The 23,214-nt window shown below is 42.3% G+C and overlaps 1 protein-coding gene across 2 annotated transcripts in view; it reads right to left on the bottom strand.

Annotated features, from left to right (window-relative positions):
• RFX7 (regulatory factor X7) overlaps positions 1 to 23,214 on the bottom strand; it is a 361,880-nt gene that overhangs the window by 304,248 nt on the left and 34,418 nt on the right. The gene's annotated exons all lie outside the window — the stretch shown is intronic.

Here is a 23,214-nt window from a genome sequence, read left to right as displayed (position 1 = left end):
GACTGCATAGTGTTTTATGTGAATCAAGTATTGCTTTTTGCGTCCTGCCCGGAGACCACAGAGCCACGGCGGCTCCAGATGCTGGAAATGTATGAACAGGCCTCTCGCTTACTAGTCAATTGGGCCAGGGCACTCCTGGTTCCCCTAACCGGAGATGCAGGGGCGATGAGCTGGCAGAACCGAATGTCAGTCTGAATCTGAGTTTTCCCATACTTAGGCATACATATTTCCATGCTTCTGACCTAGTCTTGCTCCCTCAATCTCATGGCCCTGGTCTCTATGATGCGGAAAAACCTTGAGAAATGGGTGCAGCTGCCACTCAGTATCCAAAGAAGGGTGACACTTTTCAAGATGATGCTCTTACCACACCTTTTGTACGTTCTCTAAAACTTTCTGCCTGTGATCTCTAAGAAGGTTTGTAATGGTCCAGGCCAAAGAAGTACAGTCCTTCCTCTGGGACACCCACATCCCATGCACTGCTTTAGGGAAATGTGTTTAATCTACCTTTCAAGGGGGCATGTCAGCCACAGATGTGCGACTGGGAGTATCAGCTTGTGGTTCTGAACGACTGGATCCATCGGCACTGGGTGGACCCAGTCTTTTGGGTCGCAGTGTAGTTCATGGGTTGTGACACCATCATGGGCAGGATATACAAAGATTTTCAGAGTGGTGTATTTGGTATGGAGAGCAGCACTGCGCTGGACTAGATGGGATAGAAGGATTACTCTTCAGACCTTTCTCTGAAGGGAATGTTGGCTGGGCAGGTTGCTCCACTAGAGGGACTTGGTAAATGAAACCTTATTGGCATCGCTAGGCTGTGGGACGTGTGGCAGGGATCGCATATGTGGTGCATAGAGAAGCTACAGCCAGACTTCACCCTTCACCAGTCTCAATTCCATACGTTTTTACAACTTTGTTATGCCTTAATGTCATAGGGAGACTTTATGGGTGGGTTCGATTTCAGCCCTTTGGAAGCCAAGTTACTAATGGGGTTCTTGGGGCAGGGAGGCAATTCTTCTGTCTACAAATGTCTCATTACTAACTCTAACCAAACCTGCTTAACCCAGTAGGGGCCAAGGGAGCTAGCAATCTCCTCCAGGCTCCACTTGATTCAATTGGAACCGCTGCACACCACTTATCTGATGTTGCTACGGCTGTGGAAGCCACACCAGCGCTCCTCTGTTTCCGATGTGGCAATGAGGGTGCAGACTTCTTTCAAGTAGTCTGGTCCTGTCCTGTGATTGAAAACTAATGGGCTAGAGTGACCAATCACAGCATATGGCCCTTCCCGGTTTACTACATTGGGGGCGGGGGGCATATTTGGGCTGGAAACGCTGAATGCCAAAAGGAACAATGCCTGGGTGTGGAACTCGACAACCCACACTCGCTGATTGCTTGGCACAGGGCCATTGACTAGTGCACAAAAATTGGAAGAATCCATTTATGTGGCACAAAGATATCACAGCAAACGTAATTAAATCTGGGCCAAGTGGTACGGCTACTAGGGGCTGGCGGGGTTAGTGCAGGGGGCCTTGGAGTTGGGGGGGGTGGGATCTTTGGTTGGGCTGGAAATCCTGAACACCAAAAGGAACACTGCCTGGGTGTGGAATTCGACAACCCACGCTTGTTAATTGCTTGGCACAAGGCGATGGACTAGTGCACAAATGGGAAGAACCCATCTATGTGGCACAAAAATATCACCGCAAATGTAAGTAAATCTGGGCCAAGTGGTATGGCTACTAGGGGCTGAAATGATTTGTTTGTTAACACTCAATGTGTGTTCTCTCGGGACCTGTACTTGACTGCTTGCACTGTAAGGGTTAATATTTTAATAACATAAATCAATAAAAAAATTGGTTTATTAAAAACTGCTGTTTGAATGAGTATACTACAGCTATTCTAGAAGTCCAGTGTAGCCACTAGAATACCACCAATAACTCAATGTTTACTACTGCAAGAAAGGATCCCAGAGAAGTTCAGATCGATAAGGAAGCAGCACATCCATCACTACCCATGCAGCAAGAGAGACTTAGTGGAATCAACGTTGACAAATACTTCTTTGACCTGTCAGGCTGTGTGAGGACAAGGTGGCGTTTGCTTAGCTGTAAGGTAACTGGAAAGGAATAAGATCATAGTTTCCCACTAATGGAACTTCAATGCAGCTATCATTTCATTTAAGGAAATGAGTCACATTGCATATTCATGAGGGACAGCTTAATTAGATCCCAGTTTCTAACAAAAACCAAAGTATCATGAGGGCAGGTGCACTATATATTACGCAGATAAAATAATATGCCTTAACTGTCAGCTAGGTGAGGGGTAAGATCCTTGCCTTCCCATGACAGGTAATCACACTCAGAAGAGTAGATACGCTGAGCGAAATGGACAATCCCACAACAGTTTTGTTGTGCTTTTTTTTAAGGCACTGCCATCTTGACCTGGTATATGACAAAATAACTGCAGACACTCATTAATCGGGTACTCAAGTTCTAGGTTGCTATGTTAAGCAACTCTTCAGCTGCTCTTAAAAGCTTAGTGAAGCGCCTTGGTACACATTATTGTATTTGTAAGAAAGCATTTGTATTTTTTGCAGTGTCATTAAAGAATCCTGACTGGAATTTACATGCATATTAGCTGTATGTACAGCACTTGTATGTTGATCGTTTTGTGCATCAGATAAGGGGACGTTTTTGAGACTAGCGCTTTGACTTTTAAAAAAAAAAAAACGCTGCTTATGTAGACTAGATAACAGTAGTATCACGGATGAGGACTCATGTGTTCCCAATAGACAGGCAAAGGTTGGCTGTTCAGAGATACGAAGTTCGATATTAAAAACTACTTCCAAAGCAAGGGAGCTTGATGGGCATGTCCAGTCACAGTAGTTTCACTGAAAATTAACAACGTTTTAATGACACCTAAAAATATCAGACAAATAGCAAAATAAAAGGTAAAACAAATAATAATAATAATAATCTAAAATTCTGTTGAATTGGAATATTATAAACTCCTGTGCGCAATCTGCTATTTGCAAACGTGCTCAAAAATACAAGGACTACAATCCTCTCTTGTGTAAGAATAGCCTAATATTATCCTATTGGGGGCGAGGAGATCTAATCTTAACTACAGAATAGAGGTCAAATTCCATGTTGCTACCACAGATCAGACAAATTAACAAGAGAATTAATTCATCAATCCCTCACATTTTTCATTGTACTGCATTCATTTCATTGTATCTCACTGTACAAGTTGAACTACTTTTGCTCTTGGTCCAGTTAAATACCTTTATTTATAAAACATAAAAAAGGGAGCACACTGCCTCACACTCCAGCATAAAATAGCCCCAATGCATCATGGTAAATGCAGTAATTTGTTTAAATAGAGAACTTATTCAAAAAGTCTTTCACCTTAAGTATGTGCAGCAGGTGCTGTATCTCTGTACACGTGTTTCTGGCTTTCGGCCGTCATCAGCAGAGAGAAAATATATCTGAAGGGGTTGCTTGAAATGCCGCCAAACGTCTTCACAGGTTTTTGTACCACTCAGTAGGCGAACAAGTGCCTCACCAGAGCTCATCAGCTCGTAGGCTCACAGGAGCCGTCAATTAAACACAAAAACCTTTATTTATAACTGCTACACATGGTTTAAAAATAGCAAGGAATAAGCATGTTATGTCAATCAGCAGATAGTAATATACTAATTATGACGAGCGAAGATTGCCAGCTGCTGTGATGGCAGAGTCCGTTGCTGGTCCCCAGTAATGACTTCCCTTCTTCACTGACCCCAGTGTCCTGGGTCAAGAGTTAACAGTCCCAACTCCAGCCAACTCTGAGGGAACGGCACTGAGTCTGTGAAATGTTACGTGAAACATAGCTTTGCAGCCCTTTCTCTGGCTGGTCTCTCGGGCAAGTACCAGTGGCGCTGGTGGTATAGGCCTCAAGCATGCCTCTCAGTCTGGGCTCTACCAGTGGGCACCAGGGCCTAAGTGGGCACTGCGGAGGGTCAGAAGCAACAAGGGTATGGGGGCTGCAGTAAACCACCACAGCAGCAGGACAAGTTTGCCCCCCCCACAAAGGGCCCACTGAATGAAGGAGTGGAGGTAATCTCAGCCCCATAGATCACTAGGCCAATGTACAGGTTGGACTGATGGGCTATACCTTTTATAGAGACTTAGAGTGTTCAAAAGAAAAAGACTCTAGGGAGGTGTTCTTTGCCTCAAGTGGGTCTTTCAAAAAGGACTGGATATAGAAAGTCTACTGAGTAAGGACTGTACAGTGTAGACCACAACACTGACAAATATGAAAAAGACACTTCTGGAATCTTTAAACCACTGTAAGAGATACCCACAAGTAAGTGATCCAGAATTCAGTTTCTTATTTTTTGTCATAAATTTATAATTAGAATTGAATGCTGTAGTTATTTATGCTGTGGTATTTCAACTGTTATCATCAAAATATCAACAATCCCAAGTTACGAGGACTGCTGGTTTCCTTCCCCAGGAAAACTGCGGAAAGGCACACTATAGTCAATGGGTTTTTTTTCTTCATAGGTACCTGTCAATTATACACAATTTGGTACTCTTATCCTTACTCTGGTATATTTTTTATATATATATATATATGTATATATATATATATATATATATATATATATATATATATATATATATATATATATATATATATAAATACATACATACACACACACACACACATACATACATACATATACACGTTTGGTTATACTTTGTTGGTCCTTTGCTATCTAGATTTATACAAAATATTGGTTAGATTTATTTGAGCCTCTGCAATTCAGATTTAATTATGTTCTTCTTAACTTTTACGCTGTAACAAATGGTTGTGAAGGCTTCATATATTATGGATAATCCTAAAAATAATTTGGTGTAAATTCTAGATTCTTCTAGCTATTCTCAGAGCTCTTCTCGTTTGCAACTCCTTTACATATTAACAATAGGAATGTAAGACATAAGAACAAACATGACTGGTAATTCTTCTGCAAGTAACTACAGCTTCTAACACTTCAAAAACGTTTTGTGATGCTTTGTATCAATGTGTTTAGTGTGATTTGTTCTTACGTATTATTTCTTTTTTACAGCCTTGAAAAAGCGATAGATGTTGCAAAAGCACGTTTGGCCACTTAATTTACTTAATATGGCTTCCACTATTCATAAGCTTCTATTGCTTGTCAGCTTGTAAAAATTACATTGCAATCTTAAAGATATCTTATAGATGAAGGAATTTACTATATATCAGTGATGATAATAGTCCAAATACAACAGCATAAATAATCGTTTAACTCCAAACAAAACATATTATGTTATACTACAGCATTCAATTCTAATAATAAAGGTATGTCTAAAAATAAGGAACTACGTTCTGGATGACTTACTTTAGGTGGCTCTTACATTGGTTTATTTGCTCTTAAAAAATGTTAGCCACAGAGAGGAAAATATCACTGTGGAGAACACCTTGTGCTGGAATTTAAGATCTAAACCTTTATTAGGTTGACAGTGCAAGCGCTCTGACCTATTGTAATATATCTGTGGGCTTCTAACCACACCCACCGCACGCCTATTACTATCACTCGTTCATGGGATTGTCTTTTGAAAATCCTTTGTTATCATTGGTAAATGCTTTATGTTTGTCCCTCCTTGGGGCTGTTTTGTTACCAACTTGGGCTTTCGATCCTGTTCCATGGTTAATTGCATGTTTGCCAATACGTCTGACTGCGAGCGAACTTCTTTTTCCTTTTGTGTCTCTCCCCCGCACTCACGGCAGCCGTGGCATTTTGAATTGGCTTGCTTATGTCAACTGTTTTACTTTTCATTTTCCATTTATGTGGCAAAAAAAGTCCAGTTATGAATTTATAATGCTAATAGCTATAACTCAAGCAAACTCAAGACCCATTGCATTGCAAATGCTTGCCTTTAACCTATTAACTTCTTATTATTGCTCTTCACAGACATCTGCCTTTGAATATGGGGGAATCACATATCACTGTGACTGCTGTTGAGACCAGGGTGGAAGATATCGCCGAGCGAAAGGCTTCTTATGAATAAACCTTTAAATAGGAGCAGAAATGCCTGCAAACCCAACAAGCATGGACAAAGCCAACAGATCTCACCTATACAAGAGCTAAGGCTTTGGAAATGTGTTTTGGCATGTTGTACACCAGTGTGGCTCCTGTTCAGCATGGCTAAACGTTAGTGGCGTCGAGTCTCAGAGTGGAGTGGGGGAGTTAAGTGTCATAGAGTGGATTTATTGGAATGTCGTAAAGTGGAGTAGGAGGAGTAGAGTTTTGTAGAGTTGGGTAGAGGTGAGTAGAGTTAAGTGGTTCAGTGGCAGTGGAGTGGAATAGGGTATAGTAAGTCGGAGTGAATGAGGGTGGGGTGGACTGAATAGGGTGGATTGGAGCGGAGTGGATTGTGGTGGACTGGAATAAGTGGGGTAGTTTGGAGTGGAGCGGATTGGGGTGGAGTGGACTGGAGTGGGGTGGATTGGATTAGAGTGAGGTGAATTGATTGGACAATGGTGAATTGATTGGACAAGGGTGTACTGGATTGAAGTGGGGTGGATTAAGGTGGTTTGCAGTGGGGTGGATTGGACTGGAGTAGGGTGGACTGGACTGGAGTAGGATGGGATGAGTCTGGTGCGATGAGTGGTGTGGGTTGGGTTGGAGTGGGGTGGATTGGACTGAAGGGGTGGACTGGAGTGGGGTGGAGTGAAGTGGGATGAATTGGGATGGAGTTTATTAGATTAGAGTGGGGCAGATTGTTTTGGATGTGAGTGGGTTGTTTGGGATTGTAGTGGGGCAGGTTGTTTTGGGTTAAAGTGGGGCAGATCGGAGTGGACTGGAGCAGACTGGAGTGGGGCAGATTGTTTTGGATTAGAGTGGGGCAGATTCTTTTGGATTAGAGTGGGGCAGATTAGTTTGAAATGGAATGGAGCAGACCAGAGTGGAGCAGATCGGAGTGGGATAGATTGTTTTGGATTGGAGTGGGGCAGATCATTTTGGATTGGAGTGGCGCAGACTGAAGTGGAGCAGATTGTATTAGGGTGGATAGGAGTGGGGTGGATTGGACTGTGGTGTCAACATCAGGATAGTGCGCGCTCTACGGGTGACAAAAATGCAAAAACCCAGTCTTTATGCAAGCGCATAATGCATGCATTGTGTTTATATGCAGTATGTTAACCTTTTGCATTGCAGAGTTTAACCTTGAAAAACACTATTAATGATGTTTGCAATAACTGTTCATTTGCAAGGTATTGCTGCAGGCTTACCGAGTGTGTTAGGGTATGGTCCATTTCTAGGACCTTCTAGAAGCTTCCCTGCAGCATGACTGGGTGTGGTTTATGGGCTGGGCTTGACTCTATATAAGGGAGCCAGCCCAGCTCCACGTGCTCACTATTCAGAGGTCCCGGTGCAGAGCAGCAGCAACTTCCTGAGCTCCTGTTCCGGAGGCCTACTTTGATATTCCAGGCCGGCCCTCATTATATTGGTGATCCTTGAGCAGGGCGGTAAGTCGGAGGTTGGGCTGGGCCCCCGACCCCCGTTCTCAAAGACATTCGAGTTTTGGGCCTAGTTGTGAAACTCTCTGTGTGCGTGAGTGTGATTTCATGGCATTTGCATATTCTTGTCCGAATCGGCAGAGTGCGCGATTCATTTCTGACATGTAACCCTTGGCATTCAGATTGGCAACAGTGTGCGTGATCATTTCATGGCCTTTGCATATTCTTGTTCGAATCGGTAACAGTGTGCGCGATTCAACCCTGGCATAAAACTTTTGGATCAGCAGTGTGCGCGATCATTCCCTGACATTTGCATTGTGTATTTTGAATCGGCAACAGTGTGCGCGATTCAATCTCTGGCATAAAACTCTTGGCTTTTGGATCGGCAGTGTGCGCGATCATTTCCTGACATTTACATTGTGCATTTCGAATCAGCAACAGTGTGCGTGATTCAACCCTGGCATAAAACTCTTGGCTTTTAGATCGGCAGTGTGCACGATCATTTCATGACATTGAAAACTTTGGTGTGCCGTGTTTGTTGAGGTGCACGCATTTATCCTGAGCTTTTGGATTTCTTTGAAACGCTTAATTCAAAGTGCGACATTCTTTGTGCATATTAAGTTCCTAGTACAGTTCCTGTTGTTTCCAGGGAATGCTCAGATAGCCTTTGTCCTCATGTAAATATGCTATGTTTATTCTGAAACATTATTGAAGAAGGTTCTTGTATTCTAGACAGTATGTGATATTTCCTGAAAAGCTCATATGAAACATTGTATTAACCCATTCTTGATTTTTCCAGGTACCTAGATTTCTTGAGGTCTAGTTATAGTCATTTCCTAGGTTATCCATGATTACAGTATAAGAACTCTTAGAACAATAGTCTATTGAAAGTCAATGTGATTATATCTTGACATTGTGTTGCTTAACCTCTTGCTTCCTACAGGTCTCCTTCCCAGCTGTTCCCTACCTAATCCCATTTCCCCCCACTTGGACTATCTCAGGCTCTGTGGTATATCTATTGGAGCTTTGGAGCTGTCTAGTGGTGGACATGTTGGGAACGTGCGCAGGCCCCGAGGATCTGGTCTCCCTGACACATGGTGAATTGGGATGGAGTGTGGTGGATTGGATTGGGAAGAGGCAGAGTGGATTGGAGTGGGGTGTTTTGTTTTGGATTGGAGTGGGGCAGACTAAAGTGGGCGGTTTTGAGTAGGGCAGATTGTTTTGGACTGGCATGCAGCAGACTGAAGTGGGGTAGATTGGAGTGGGGCAGATTGTTTTGGAATGGAGTGGGGCAGACTGTTTTGGACTGGCATGCAGCAGACTGAGATAGGGCAGACTGTAGTGGGGCAGACTGTTTTGGAATGGAGTGTGGCAGATTGTTTTGGATTCAAGTGGGGCAGATTGTTTCTGATTAGAGTGAGGCACATTAGAAAGGGGTGGGTTGGGAAGATTGGAATATGGTGGATTGTAGTGGGAGGATTGGAGTGGGGTGTACTACACGATTATGTGTTAAAGCATCATTTCGGAGATTATACATAATAAAGAAACAATGTTGCTTTGTAATATTTCGAGCAAGTGTATCTTTTAGGAAGAGCGCCCAGGAGCAAACATTTAAGTAAACATGAGTGGAAAGTGAGAAAAGATGACTTAGCAAAATAAAAGAAAGTCAGCTTTAAAAAATAAAATTTGCAATTGTGTTTGTCCTACTGGGCATGTTGCCAGTCACAAGCCTTCTGTTTGCAGGGCACTAGAAGTTTAAAAGAACAAAATAGTACCTTGATTATGTCCGAAGCAGCAGACTGGCACTAATTAAGTTGGATCAATCAGTGCTTGGTCCCTGCTCCACACAAAGGAATGGAAATGAGGTCAGGCATGCCTTGATGAATTAAAAGGCTACAAAGAACAGTGCCACACAAATCAGCAAATGGTGAGGGAGATGCAGGCTCCAAGCCCTTTACTTTACCCAACAGAGTCTTGCAAGCGAGACACATGCGCTAGCTCATGCACTCGCAGGCTTGACCTTAAAAATGCAACAAGACTAAGACAGACACTTCACTTGCCAACACTAGAAGAATTAAAAAATACAATGACTGAGACAATTTTAACATAAGACACCAAGGTTGAAGCTCTTGTCAGTACAAGGAGATGTTCATCAACTGAGGGCATTAGGGATTCTCCAGAAAGTGTTAGGCTGCCCTGGAAGAGATTATACAGAACCTGATTACAAAGGGATAATGTCTGAGACCCATTTTGTGTCTCACTGTTCTAGAACTGGGCAGAAAACCTAAGAAACACTGCTAAATGATTTTAAGTTTCTAAGAGCTGTATGGTTTGGAAGGGCCCCACAGATGGGTCCTTATAAACTAGAGATAAACTAAGTAGGAGAAATCACATAACTGTATATTGAGGGCTGCAGTCCAACTTCTTACTGGAAAAACATAGGAGAACCATAAGTCACCTAATAGTTTTCAAAGATAAAAATAAGCTAATGTAGTTGCAGAGAATATTCTCCAAGTCATGGTCTAAGGTTATCTATCTTATACCAGGATCCACAACAACAGATAGGCTGGGTTCTTCCAGATCATTGTATTTGAGAATGCACAGATATCAACAGGAAGCTTGGCATTAAAGTTCAGCAACTGCAATAGCAAACAGAATTATACCCTATCACAGAACCCTTATAGTATTGAGCCACTATTTTAAACAGGAGTGCAGATTTTCTACCTGTGGGTATGGGTGCAATCTTATTATTATTATTTTGTAAGTATTATTACAGAACTTGATTTCTCAGCACTTGGATTAAGCCTAAATTGAAAATGATGACAAACTATTACTGAGGCAACCCATATGAGACTGTTAACCCCTTTTATTAGCAGAGGCCCAAAAAAGAATCATTCTTACATATATTACAAAAATTATCTCTGCTGAAAATCAGGTAAAAAAAATGTACATTTAGTAAATACTCCAAAATAATCTTCAAGATTATGGGCTTGTAAATCTGGCACCTCTTCAAAAAATTACAGCAAAAGAATTATGAACAATTAGAATCCATTTCAAACCCTTTAAACCCTGCTTGGTATGCTGTGTGTAGATTTTACAATTTTTCAATTACCCACGGCTGCCTGTCTGTGGTCTGATTCCAGGTCTCATGAGTCAGTGCTTAACACTGCATCAGATCTTCTGAATTTCAAGGAATAAATTTACCTGCACCACTCACACACAAAAACCATGCCCCCACACCTCATTTAACAGCCAAGTTATTACGAAACAGCCCAGATCACAATCCGGGTAATAAATTAATCATTAGCCACATCTCACGCTAAATACAGGATAATGGTACATAGGACAGCAAATTCCTCTCAACAAATCTCACGGTGGTGAGAAAAAGTAAGCACTTACAGGCAACGGAAATTACTAATATTCAATTTTAAAACATGTTTCAAAATATAGTAGGAAAATTAACCAGATGAATGGCACCACATGCGTCAGGTGAACTGGGTAAAAGAGAAACATTATGTGGTTGTCTCTTATGATGGCGTATCAAGTGGAAGAGGAGGCAGGGAAGAATTTGGACCTGTCGATAACAGACGATATTAGGAAGAGGCATCTATTCTGCTCTCTGGGTAAGGCATGATCCATTAGGTTTAAGAACCCCCGTCATACACCAGTTGTGCCATCCCACAAGCAGACATCACTCCCTATCTTAAGAGTGCCATCCCCATGCCAATCTCTCCTTCAAGAATATATTTTCTACTCGCTTGAAGGTCTTCTAACCAGCTTCTTATCCCCCCTACCTTATTTCTACAATTTCAAATATGTCTGTCTCCTGGTGTCCAAATTTTGCTTTACAAACATTGCTTGTTGTCTTTTAGTTAGGCCACATTTTATGAATGTTCTAAATAAACTATTCGGTCTACAGGCAAAAAATCTTATCTTATTTACCTGCCATACATAATACAATCTGGAAAAATCTGAAACGCAGAAAAAAATTTGGACCCCACATTTTAGGCCATAAGTAAAATACGAGAAGTTTAAATATAATAGCAATTATCAAACAATGAACAGATACTCAACTTCTATACATTATAGATGCTTATCAGAGAGGTTTCTGATTTAACATTGTTTTACACCTAGAGGCCCACAAAGCCTACACAAAGAGTATGCAACTGCTTCGAAAATTAAATATTAACAAATTAATAAAGTGTACAAAACTAAAAAAGCAAAATTTAAAATGTAAAAATGTTCTATAAATATGAAGGAATGTGGATTGAAGGTAGCAATGCATGTCCATCAAACAGAATACGGATGATGAGGGAGAGACCTCAACTGAATTTAGAAAAGCTCCAACCTTACCATTAAAATGAACATTTTGATTTGTTTAAATATTTGTGAGTGAATTAAATGTAAGAGTTTATAATGTGTTTGATGAATGCTGCTTTGTGTATTTTTTGAGTATATGTTTTATGGTTCAAACCATCAGAAATGCTTAGGCCGCGAATCCAGGCTTCCAGTAATCACTCAGTAGACGTCTCCGGATTCTAATAATGATGTAGTGGGGGCTCCCGAGTTACATTAATGATTAAGTGGGGGTCCATAGAAGTCAAAAGGTTAGGAACCACTGTACTAATCTATCAACAAGAGGAGTCATCTGCTATCATGTCACAAAAACTGCCGATTGTGCCAAAGATCAGATCCACCACAAAGTGCTCTAAACAAACGAGGAAAAATGACTCCGTTCTTATTTAAAATGTCTCAAGAAAAACAGATCTGTGTGTAGTTTTAAAGTGCCAAGGCTGTACTCAAGCAAACATTTATTTATTAAATAATTTTCCATTATAAAGAATTAATATACATTACAGCCTACTATTGAGAATAACATTTCAGTAGTCTGGTGCACATAAGATTTAACTTAGTAATAAAACCTGAAAAACATATTACGAGGCGCATTCCATCTGAATGAAGACAAAAGATGCGACTCTTCACTCATACTACATATAACATATTAACTGAACTCACTATTTGCCTTCACAGAGACTGCATTTTTGCAACTAATGGACGGTTACTTATTTCCTCAGAATGCATTTTAATCAAATAACGAGAAGAAATTTAACACGAGCCCAGATAATGAAAACCTCATTGTCCTACTGAAAGCCTCCATCACATGCTATATTTGTCTGTACACTGAGCGGACAAGCACAGACATGTTTGTGATTTGCAAGTCCAGCAACGCCGTGGCAGCTATATTTTGCCTCAGTTCTATCTTTAACAATGCCCGCGCACATGCGAAAACAATTTTTAAGATGCTTTAGGCTTCCTGCCACCCCATCAGACAGAATTTTAGCGCTCTATATGCGGCGGGCCCATCGCAAAGCGATCTGCCCGCATTTAAAACCGCAACCTGACAAGTACTACTATGGAACTCAAATTGCAAAAGCATGCGGACATAAACATAAATGTACGCAAAATCAAAAGTAGACGAAGGGCCCCTTGTTGTTTCTAGTGGGAGACAAATATAGTCACTGATGGGAAAGGATGAGCGTTTACCAATAATTCAATTGTTTACATGGCTGCCAACCTAGATAGACTCATATACTGTTTTATGTCTATTATATTTTCTTCCGGATTACAATGATATCACTGTATATAAAAGAAATGAAGCACTAACAAGGTACACCAGACACACCCAACCCAGTAACATAAAGGATGATCACGATTACTACACCAGGAAATTAGTACTAGCGACACACCGGCTACTTAAATGTGCTCTTCGTGCGAACTGATTACAGTCACTGGGCGGCGAAGAACAACTGGTCAAGGTGTGCCAGAGTGACATCGTTCTATTTGAATCAAATACTAAAAACGCACAAAAAGGAGCTTAAAAACGTTGTGGACCGTGCCTGAATAAGGCTTCCTTTTCAGATTCAAGTGACCACTGTAGTAGACCTTATATGATCCAGCAGGTCCGGTAACGAACAACGTAATTACACGAAAAGGACATATCTTAAACACAGACAAGTGTAAGACTGCCTACAGAATCAATAATAACTGCCGATAATTGTCATATGCACGCGACACTTTAAAACTCCCCAAAATTGCATGCTAGAGGACAACTGGGCTCTGCCGAAGGAAGCCGGTCGCTTTAAACCGGGTTCCTGTAACTTCTTCAATGACGTCTTAGTTCCATGTTTTTCGCCAGTACTCATTTCCTGGTGTAGTCACTTTTAACAAGGAATCATGACTGTAGCCAACTGAATTGGACCTTTGTTTTGTCCTGTAAAAGGAAGTAGGTTGCTCTTACGTTTAGTCCACGATGCGATTACTCTTGCAAACACACGTAACATTTAACGCAATCACATACTGGTAAAGTTACAGATCAGGTCTGATGCGGATGTTTGGTTACTAAGGGCCTGATTACGACTTTGGGGGAGGGGATTACTTCGTCACAAATGATATAATGGAACTTGTAATACATTTGGGATGGAGTAAGCCCCTTCGCCAAGGTCGTAATCAGGTCCTCAATGTGGAAGCGTGAAACAATTGTAGCTCATGCGTTTTGTGCAAATTAAAACCACTGGATTAACAAACAACCATTGACCTACTTGTCTTCTCAGCAGAATTCGGAACTGTTCCCTTCTGACATCAACTATAGTCTGGTCAATGAAAACAATAAACCCAAGATATTAACTTCGTTTTTAGCACGAGCCACTGTATATTAGAATGTCCACTGGTGTATTTTTAGAGCCCGATTAGGAGTTTAGGTGTTATTTATCGTACCTGATAAATAAGGATACAATCGGGTACATTACTGGAAGCAATAAATAACCCTATTATGAAACTAAGGGTAATAAACATGCAGATTTTGGTGCTTAAAGCACTAAAATCCACATGGTGTGGTAAACAATGTATGACTTTCCCATGTTATATTTCAGCTGGCTTGACTTGCCAAAATTTAACAATAGTTGACGTATATACCGCATCCAATAATTGTGCGTTAAATACCTTAACTCTCGTAATTCCGACCGATGCGTAAACTGGGGTTTACGCATGGGTCGGAATACAACAACCACATCGTAATCAGTTCCTTAGTTTCTCGCAAATAATGAGTAGTGCAAAATCTCATGCTTTTGCCCCTGGGCTTTGCTATTTAATAGACTTTACCTCGTCCTTGTTCAATGTCACATAGCAAAGAAAGAGCACAACCTAAAATAATAACCAACATAATGGTAAATGAGACTACCAACGTGAAAGGTGACATGGGGGTAGGCAAATTTCCTGCATCAGTTCCTATACCATTTTTTTTTATTAACGACTTTCTAGCAAAAAATAAATGCATTTTAAGAGCCAAAGCTCCAAATCTAAATTCTATGGAAGGTGGGAAAATTCGAAGAATAAGCACCTCTGTCAGGTCACATACAGGACAAGTGCCTCACAAGATAGCGGCCAGATGAAGCACCAAGTATTTTGAAACCCTAATGGCTTCTTACCAGGATCCCTTTGTTAAAACCCTTCTAAAAAGGGAAAACACCTTTACCATACAGAATCTGTACCGTGCAGGTTTGCACACAGCATATGTTTTAACCTTTACCACATGATACTTGCAGGTAAGTGCATGTACATATATGTCTATCATTTTTTAATAATGTGATTATGTTATTAAAAAAAAAAAAAAAAAAAAGAAGAGTACTGTGCAGGTAATGGGAGAGAAGGGTGAATTTAACGGTGTCACGAGATGGTAAAGAGATGCAAGATAATTTTAGGGTTTATGGCTGGGTAGAGGTAAAGGATGGTAAGGGTAATTCTAGGGTTCAGGATGGGTAGAGACAAAGGGAGATAAGGATGATTTCAAAGGGTGGGTAAAAAGAAGGCAAAGGGAGATATATGTATTTTTAGGGTCGAGGAGTAGGTAGGGATTAAAGGGTGTTTAGGAATTTAATTGTTCAAGGGAGGGACGAGGTAAAGGGAGGTAAAGAGTAACAAAAAAAAAAGTGGTGTGGGAATAGCCCTACAAAAAAACAATATATATTACATGGTGGTCATGTATAGTTTTAGTTAGGAACTAGTTACAAGACAAAGAGCATTTTTTTAATTTGCTAATAACTTTGGCGCAGTTCGACAAATCTTCACAAAACCTTCAAAAGAAAAGTTCATCCACCTCAGCTCCTTCCTAGAAAGTTTCAAGGTGATCCATCAAGCAGCGGCAGAGGAAAAAAGGGGTCTCTAAATTTCCCCATGGAATTTTCAATATGAAAAATGAACAGTATTAAAGCAAAAACAGCTGAATGGAATTGCACTTAGGACCTGACTACGACCTTGACGGAGAGGATGACTATGTCACAAACTAGATGGATATCCTGTCCGCTGTTTTACAAGTTCCATTATATCCTATAGAACTTGTAATATGGCAGACGGGATATCTGTCATATTTGTGACACAGTAATCCCCTCCGTCAAGGTTGTAATCAGGCCCTAAATTTGGCAGAAAGATGTTGGCCCAGAAAGCATGCTTTGTGTGATTTTGTGTAAATCTGTTCAGTAGTTTTTGATGAATTAAGGTTAAAAAACGTTGCACGTCTGGATGGTTGAGATTTCAGTAGGCTTGCAAGAGCCGTGCGATCATGCAACTTCAAGAAAATTGAGCGATCTGATTCGCTGAAAGGGTTTTTTCCCCTGTAGGCTGCCTCACTCCCATGACTTCCCACATCATCCGGCGATCTGACTGGCTGGCAGCAACAAGCAAAGGAATGTTGCAGCTGGACACAGGGATTCGGTTCCCATGTCCTGACAATTAGAAATAAATAAGATATTAGGAGGTAGATTAGGGGTATCCTGACACCATAGACCTTTCCGGGGACAAATTAAAATAAATATATATATTTGTTTTGTATTTTTGAAATCCTGGGGCTGTGCTGCAGAATAGAAAAAAATCTTTTAAAAAGGGCAGGGCCTGTCTGTCGGTGGTGGGTTGCTGCAAAAGGCAAAGGCCATGCTCAGCAGAGGGTGGGGGGTGTTGGCTGCTCGCTGTGGGTGGTTCACAGGACCTGGTCACAGGCCAGGCCCTGGGGCCAACTTATTCCACACATGGTAAAAAAGCATGCACAGCAGTGGGTTAGCGTTAAGGTAATTAATAAGATATTGGTCTACGTTTAAAAAACCCTAGAAAAGTGTTAAGGTGAGGTTATAGTTATGTGAACATGTTAGTTTAAATGCAGCGTTTTAAACAAGAAAAAAACCATTGAAATTCAAGTTAAAGTTATTTCAAATAACTTGCACCCTTGTCATGCACTGCTTATGACCTTACACATTGCAACACTCATGACATGCTTTGTGACATCATTGACAACTTAACTGATGACAACTGAAATTACATCATTGACAACAACACTGTATATGATGGTACATGAGTTATAGCTACTTGAAATACACTTTAACTGCTGAATTTCAGTGTTTTTCCTAGGTCGATGCCTACCAGACAGCACAGCTATCTGGTTTGCTAAAGACATCTTGGGGACATTCAGAAAGCTTCTGCCCGTTGCTTGCTATTGGCTTTTGAATTAGTAACTCACATGTTCTTGCTTTCTATCTGCTAGCTTTGTTTTAGACTGTCTAGTTTGAGTTTGTCCCTTCCCTTGCAGAAACCTTATTTACAGGATCGTTCTGAGAGCTCCCCTTCCCGAAACAGGCCTTTAAATCTTGTTCTTTTTGTCACATTTGCTGTGCCTTCAAGGACATGGGTCAAATGTCAGGATTTGTCTTCTGAGGGAGCTTGGTGTTTACGTTTCTTTCTCCGACTTCAAAGTAAGAGGATTTATTCAACAATCATGCAGGCTGCTGGGAGTAATTCAGAAGTGTAGTGGAAACAAATATTTTAAGACCATCAAAACAAATTGATACGCTTGGTAATGAAATTTCCACACATATTTGTGCACGGTGTACTTTTATCAGTAAAACAGTAAGTCTGAGAAAATGTAATGGCCATTTCAATTGGAGATGTGTTGTCCGTAATGACAGTGCACTACCACACTATGCATTTTCCACTTTACCCCACTCTACTCTGCACACTCCACACCACTGCACGTTACACCACTCCACGTTGCCTCACTACACTCTACTCTGCACCACTACACTATGCCATTTCACTCCACGCTTCTCTAATCTACATCACTCTACGCCACTGCACTCTACCACACTCTATGCACCAATGCACTTGCCACTGCACTCTACACCACTCAACATCACTTTATGCACAGTCAAAACCACTGCACTCTACACTAGTGCACTTTACTCCATACCACTCCATTCTAAGTGCACTCTATGCCATCCACTCAACACCACTGCACTGTATCCTGCACCATTCCACTCTACACCACTTCACCCTCCTCTGAAACAATCTACTCTGCGCTATTCTACCCTACGCCACTGCCATCTTTGCTGTACTCTACTCTAACCAGTGCACTCTATGCCAATGCACTCCACACTACTTTACAAAAAACCAATGCACTTAACGCAACTGCACTCACGCCAATCTACTCTACATCACTGTACTCTCCGTCACTGCCCTTTATGTCACTCTATTCTACTCTGCGCCACTGCTCTCTGCACCACTCTAATCCACTGCACTCTACGCCAGTGCACTCTATGCCACTCTACTATACACCTCTGCAGTCTACGAGTCTACTCTGCAACACTGCACTCTCTGCTACTGAACTCTACTTCATTCTACTCTGTCACTGCAGTCTATGCCACTCAACTCTGCGCCACTCTAATGTACTCCGCACCACTGCACTCTATGACACTGCACTCTGCAGCATCCACTGCACTCTACGCTGCTCCACTCTATGCTGAAGCAATCTACGCTATGCCACTGCACTCTACACAACTACATTCTACACCACTTTACTCAAAACAATACATTATACGCCACTGCACAGTATGCTACTATGCTATGCAACACTCTACTCTCCACACTGCAATCTAGGCCACTCTTTTCTACTCTGCATCATTGTACTCTACGCCACTGCTCTCTACGTCACTTTACTCTGCACTACTCTTCTCTTGGCTACTCCATTCTATGCCACTGTACACAACTGCACTCATTGCCACAGAGTTCTATGCCACCCTACTCTCCTCTCCACCCCTGAAGTCCATGCCACTGCACCACTCTACTTCACACCACTCCGCCTCTGCACTCTACTATGCACCACTGCACTCTACACTACTCCAGCCTAGGCCACTCCACACCACACCATTCTACACCATGCACTCTGCACCATTCCACTCTACGCAACTTCACTCTACTTTGAAACAATCTACTTCACGCCACTGCCTGCCATGCCACCCTATCGTAAACCACTGCACTCTACCCAATGTACTCCACGCCACTTTACTGAAAACCAATGCATTCCAGGCCACTGCACTCTACTCTGCAGCACTGCTCTATGCCACTGCACACTACGCCACTCTACACCATTGCCCTTTATGTCACTACATTCTACACCACTCTATTCTAATCTGCACCAATGTAATTTATGCCACTGCGCCCTATAGCACACTACCATAAAACACTCTACTCTAGGCCACTGCAGTCTACGCTAATGCACTCTATGCCAATGCACTCTACACCACTTCACTCTAAGACACTCTACAAGATTGCACTGTCACTGAACTCTATGCCACAGCATCACTTCACTCTGCACCACTCCACTCTACGCCGCTGCACTCTATGCCAATCTACTTTAAACCACTCTAATCTACTCTGTACCACTGCACTCTAGGGAACTCTACTCTATCCCACTGCACTCTACGCCACTTCACTCTACCCGGAAACAATGCCACTGCATTCTACACCACATTACTCAAAACAAATCACTATATGCCAATACTCTACACCATTGCACTCTACGTCACTGCATTCTACACCACTCTAATCTACTCTGCACCACTGTACCCTGCAACACTATGCCATTGCCCTTTACGCTCATGCACTCTACACCACTGCACTCTAAGACACTATACTCTGCAAGAATGCACTCTCCTCCACTCAACTCTATGCTACTCTGCACCACTGCACTCTACTCTGCACCACTCATCTAAATTTCAATGCACTTTACACCACTCTAATCCACTCTGCACCACTGCACTTCACCCTACACCACTACACTATCCTGCACCACTCCACTCTACAATACGTCACTCTACTCTAAAACAATCTACTCTATGCCACTGCACTTTACGGCACTGCACTCCACCCTGTGCCACTGTACTCTATGCTACTGCAATCTACACCTCTTTACTTAAAACCAATGCACTCTAAGCCACTGCAATTAATGCCAATCTACTCTACACCACTTTACATCACTTCACTGTAGGCCACTCTACAACATTCTATTACTCTGCGACACTACTCCACTCTACGATGCTCCACACAACTCCCTCTATGCCACTCCATGCAACTTTACTCCATGTTGACATTTGACAGTGATGGTAGATCGGGATTGCAGTGGTTCTTTCCCTTTTTTTGTAAATCCAGTTAAGCAGCAGGGGGCGTTTTTATGTGGGGCTTGATCCATTGTTATTTTTCTATTTTCACATTTGTTCTCCATGCCACTTTACTCCACTCTATTCTACGACATGCTACTCAACACCACTCCAGTACTCCACTCTATGCCACTCCCGTCCATGCTACTTTATGCTACTCTGCTCTGACACTCTATGATACTATACTCCACTCTGCCACTCTACTGACAATCTACTTCGCTGTATGCCACTGTACTTTACACTCTACTGCACCCTATCCAACAGCCTCTACGCTATTCCTTTATGCTCTACACTACTTCACAAAACTCTATGCCACTCCATGACACTACTCAACTCTATACCATTCAACTCTACAATACTCTACTACACTCTATACTCTTTCACTCTACAACACTCTACTTCCGCCACAACACTATGTTGCTTCTCTCTACGCCGCTCCTCGACACTTCACTCCACTTTAGTCAACTCTAGTGTACATCACTCCAAGACTTTCTACTTTATGACACTCTACTTCACAACCTTACAATCTACGACACTGAACTCCCTCCACAACACTCTATGCCACTTCACGCCACTCCATACTGTCAATTGTACTCTACACCACTCCACGACTCTCTACTTTATAACGCTCCACTCCACACCGCTCTCCCTTACGCTACTAACTTTTACCCATGCTTAACAGCTGCCAATCTTGTCTAGAACATGGCTAAAACATATTGGCAAAGCCAAAAGCTTTTGCACAGGCAAGACCTATTGGCTTTGTCAATGCTTGTTTAGTTATGTTATGCAGATTTGTAGAGCGCAGTACCACCCAGAAGGGTATCTTGGTGCTGAGCAGTTTTGAGTTTAGGCACACCTAGGGCATAGCGGCACTATTTGAAAAACCAAGTCTTCAGCTTCTTGCGTAATTGAAGAAGTGAGGAGGAGGTTCTTATGTGTAGTGACATGTCGTTAGGAGCAATGTAGAAGGCTCAACCACTTGATCTGCTTTTCTGTGTGTGAGATTTATTTAAGTAGGGTTCCGGACGAGCATAGGTGTCTGGAAGATTTGTGAAAGCAGATGCGATTGTTGAGGTATGCTGGGACAATGTTATATAGTGCCTTGTAAGTGAAAGTGTGGGGGAGGAGTTTAAACTGTGCTTGTTTGTAACTGGGGAGCCAGTGGAGCTCCTTCAAGTGTGAAAGAATGTGAGGTCTGGGAGGTTGTGAGTGATTCTTCTGAATGATCTGCAGCCTTCTGGTGCATATTTTTTTTTTTTTTTTTAATCACAGCATGGAGAGCGTTCCCCTAGTCCAGCTTGCTTGTGATCAAGGCATGCATGACGGTTTTCCAGGAGCAGATTGGGAGCCGTTTGAAAATTTTCCTCAGCATCTTCAGGGCACGGAAGCATGAAGCAGTGACTTCGGCAGGCATGTCGACTTTGCTGTTGATGATGATCCTGAGGTTCTTTGCATGGGTGGTGGTGGGGTGGGTGTCCGCCCTAGTTCTGTTGGCCACTAGGTGGAGTCCTATGGTGATGTGCTCATCCTGAAAATCACAATTTCGGTCTTGTTGGTGTTCAGCTTTTGACAGTTGGTCTTCATCCAGTGGGTGATTTTAGTCATGCAGGCAATTAACATGATCCGCGTACTGGGTGGCTTGGCTGTGAGGGAGAGAATGAGTTGCACGTGATCGGCATAGCAGAAAATGTTATCATGAGCATAGAAGGTGCTGATTAGAGGGATCATGTATGCGCTGAAGAGGGCTGCATTCAAGGAGGATCCCTGCAGAACTCCGCAGACAAGGTAGAGAGCATCCAAGGTGTACGGTGCCAGGCTGGCTGACTGGGCCCTTTAAATCAGAAAGGAGCAGATTCATCAGAGTGCATGTCCTTGGATTCTGAACTCATGTAGGCATTGGATGAGGATGGGGTAGGAAGACTGTGTCAAATGCTGCTGAGAGGTCTAGGCAGATGAGGGCTGGCATTTCTCCTCTGTCCAGAGTCATGCATTTGTCATCCTTGGCAGCAGTGAATGGACAATGTGTGCTATGGGTGGATATGAAACCAGACAGAGTGGTGTTAGGCAGTTGGTGGTCATAGAGGTATTCTGTGAGGTGTCTGTCGATGATTGTCTCTAGGACCTTAGCCAGGAAGAGTACGAGGAAGATTGGTCCATAGCTGGCCAGCGTTGACAGGTCAGCCGAGGATTACATCAGCAATGGGAGGACAGTTGTGTGTGTTTCCAAGCACCTGGGAAGGTCGCAGAAGAGGTGGAAGCATTCAGAATGGGTGTAAGCATGGCACTGAGGGGATGCACTCCTCTGGAGTAGGCATGGTGAGGGCAGGAATTCCAAAGCTCCCCCACCCCACCCGAGTGAATGGACTTCATGGCAGAAGTTTCTTCTGGGGTGCTGACAGGCCATGTGGATAGCATTGGTTCCTTGGATAAGATTGGGGGGTGTTTGGTGAGGTCTGATCAATCTGGTTGTGGGCTGAAGTTGCTGAAAATGGCAATGATTCTGTTGTTGAAGAATTGAGAGATTGTTGCAAAGGTCCTGCAAGGGAGTGATCAAGTTGGGTATGGCTAATGGCGAGGTGAAATCTTTCACAATGGTGAAGATTTGTTTGCTTCTGCTGGTGCTGCCATTGAAGCGGTCCACCAGAGTGACATGATACGTGGTACGGATCATTTGGTGGTAGCGCCTAAGGGTGAATTTGAACATGCTCCTGTCTGCACTGTCCTGGCTCATTCTCCATTTGTGCTCCCGTTATCTGCAGTGGTGTTTCATCAGTCTGAGTTCCGCCATGTAACAACTGACCTGGGGTATGGATCTGGTTGATTTGTTGTGTTTAAAATGCTACATTTAAACTGACATTTTCACCTAACTATAATAAACGCATAAAACCATAGTAATTCAGAGGTTATAGTTATCTCAAATAACTATAACTCGTGCCCTAAGGCAACTATAACTCGCGCCCTCACCATGCACAGTTTTCTCATCAATATTTTCACAGTAAATGTTGCAGTGACATTATCACTAACGTCACAGACGATGTCATGAGTGATGTGATATGTGGGGTAATTAGCAGTGCGTAGCAAGGGTGCTTAGGGCATAAGTTATAGTTGCTTGAGATAACTAGAACTATAAATGCTGAATTTTGTATGGTTTTGTGTG

This window comes from Pleurodeles waltl, chromosome 3_1, assembly GCF_031143425.1.
Source record: "Pleurodeles waltl isolate 20211129_DDA chromosome 3_1, aPleWal1.hap1.20221129, whole genome shotgun sequence".
NCBI classification, from domain to species: Eukaryota; Metazoa; Chordata; class Amphibia; order Caudata; family Salamandridae; genus Pleurodeles; species Pleurodeles waltl.
Note: the sequence above shows the minus strand (reverse complement) of the source record. Positions and strands in the feature narration are given on the sequence as shown.